Source organism: Colobus angolensis, unplaced genomic scaffold (genome assembly GCF_000951035.1).
Source record: "Colobus angolensis palliatus isolate OR3802 unplaced genomic scaffold, Cang.pa_1.0 Scaffold87, whole genome shotgun sequence".
Lineage (NCBI taxonomy): Eukaryota > Metazoa > Chordata > Mammalia > Primates > Cercopithecidae > Colobus > Colobus angolensis.
Window position 1 is genome coordinate 4857122 of NW_012122598.1, and position 2557 is coordinate 4859678.

A 2557-nucleotide genomic window follows, 5' to 3' on the forward strand; every position below is an offset into this window, starting at 1 on the left:
TGGGGGGAAGTATACTTAGCCTTAGGTGAGGCACCAATACAGAGGGATGGAGTGAGGTTCAGACCACACAGCCAGATATCCAGCACTGCAAGAGGCAGCACTGGACAGGAGGTGACAAATGAGGGGACAGAGGTGGAAAGGCCAAATGTCCTTGAAAAGACCTTGAAAACACCTGGTGTACCGCCCACTGGGAGACATACACGTGGCCCCTCTACTTCTTTCTTTTACTGGCTAAAGACAGCTGCGAAGTGCTATGCTAATTCACCCAAGTCCTCGCTGAGTAGCTGGACAGTGTGTCATCAGTCTAATTCCATCTTCTGCTCTAATTGGCTGTGATCAATTCCACCCCATTTCTAATTGGTTGGGTTATGCGACAATCCAGCACTGTCCATCCCACTTTCTCTCCCGCTCTGCATGGCACTAGGCGGCAAAACCCGCCATCTTTAACAATGCGGCAAGCCCGCCAAGATTGCACCGAGCAAAAGCCCGCCATGATGTCCACGTGACAAAAGCCATGATATACACATGACAACGCCTGCCATATTGTCCCTGCGGCAAAACCCAACACGAAAAGCACACAGCAAAGACAAAGAGGCCCGCCATGTTTTACACTGCGGCAAGACCTTTAGCCGCCATCTTTTCCTGTGTGACCGCACATGTCCACCACCATGCTAACCACTTAACAAAGCCTCGCCCATCATGATGTGGCCTTCCCGCCACTTGAACACTGCGACAGAACTGGATCCGCCATTTTGGACAACCTAACAAAGCACAGCCCGCCATGCTGAGCAATGCCGCAATGTCAAAATCGCCATTTTAAGCCTTGCACCTTAGTCTTTCCTAACCTTTCATTTTCAACTAGTGCCTTGTACTGACAAAAGACCATTCTGTCTTACTGCCTCCCGATACAACAATCACGCAAAGCTCGTAACAAGCCCCAAATCAACTCATTCAGACAGGTTTAGCTCATGCAATGCACATGACTTCCTCTGCCTGACCTATCATCCATCTTGCCTCCCTAGTTTAAACTTAGCACAAACGACTAGCCCTAAGCTGAGTTATGCGGCAAATCTAAAATGGCGGCCACTTTTCCTCCACGCCCTTAGCTTAACTGCAGAGTCATTCCCTGCCAAAGCCATAGGTACACTCACACACCACCAAATGATCAGCAGCAAAAAAAGTGTAGATATTCCAGAGAGTGCAACAACCCACAAAACCAACATTTTTTCATCCATAAAAAGCACCGACGGGCGATGAAAAAAAAAAAATCAAAGCAGGTATCCGCGGCCCCGATGGGCCAGAAAAACAAAAATTAAAGCAGGTATCCGAGGCCCCGATGGGCAAGGAAAAAATACAAAATAAAAGCAGGTATCCGAAGCCCCGATGGGCCAAAAAAAGAAAATTTTTAAAAAGCAGGTATCCGTCACCCCGATGGGCCAGAGTGTTGGGGGGTCAGAGGGGAAGGGAATCAGCAAGTATCCGATGCCCCGATGGGCTAAGGAAAAAAAAAAATAAAAAGCAGGTATCCGCGGCCCCGATGGGCGAATAAAAAGGCATTAAAAGGTAGGTATCCACAGCCCCGTTGGGCAAAGAAAAAATAATAAAACCAGGTATCCGCAGCCCCGATGGGCAAAATATAGAAAAGAAAGTGGAAGAGTGGAAAACTGATCCACAAAATCAAAGATGTCAACCAAAAATGATTCCAAAAAAAAATTCCTTAAAAATTAAAAATTGCCTCAAAATATTCCAAATACTTTTTTTAAAAAAATATGGAGGACGTGTCAAGAAAACACTAGGAGAAAGTATAGAATTTTAAAAAATATTTTATGGAATTTAGGTGATTTTTTAAGGAAATAGGCCATAAGGGGTGTTGGGGGACTAGAAAATGTTCTAGAAAGAACCCCAAGTGCAGAGAGATCTTCAGTCAGGAAGCTTCCAGCCCCGAGAGAGGAAGAAATATGGCTGCAGCAGCGAATTGCAGCGCTTTAAGAACTGAGGGGGGGGCTGAGGGCGGAGAGAGCATAAGAGGCGTGGCCTAGAAGATTGAAAGCCCGACATCTTTGTGATTTGGTTGGTTCAAAATTTACCCAGTAAGGACAAAAAAGGGAAATTTCAAGAAAGCAAAGATATACCAGAAAGAACGTTAACTGGAAGTAGACTTCATTTCTAGACCAGGAGTCACAACTTCAATGGGTTTTCCAGTTCTCATCTATAACATGGGGACATTGAGTAAATCAAGCAATAATTAATGCTAAAATCCTCCATAAACTACATAGTAAATGTGAAGATGTTAATTCAGTTAGGTTTTGAGATTGGGAGAAGGGATAGGGAGAGCTCTGATGTGTTGATAAAGTATCCAAATGTATCATTCAAACCAGAATTTGTAACTCCTCCAACCAAACTTTTGAACCAAAGAAGCTAGGAAGGAGTAATACATTGAGGTTAGTACCATCTTCAAGGGACTTCCCATTCTGTTATCCAATGTAATAGATAATGGAATATGTATTACATAGATAATAATAAACAATTATTCCTGTTTTATACATTATAATAGAGT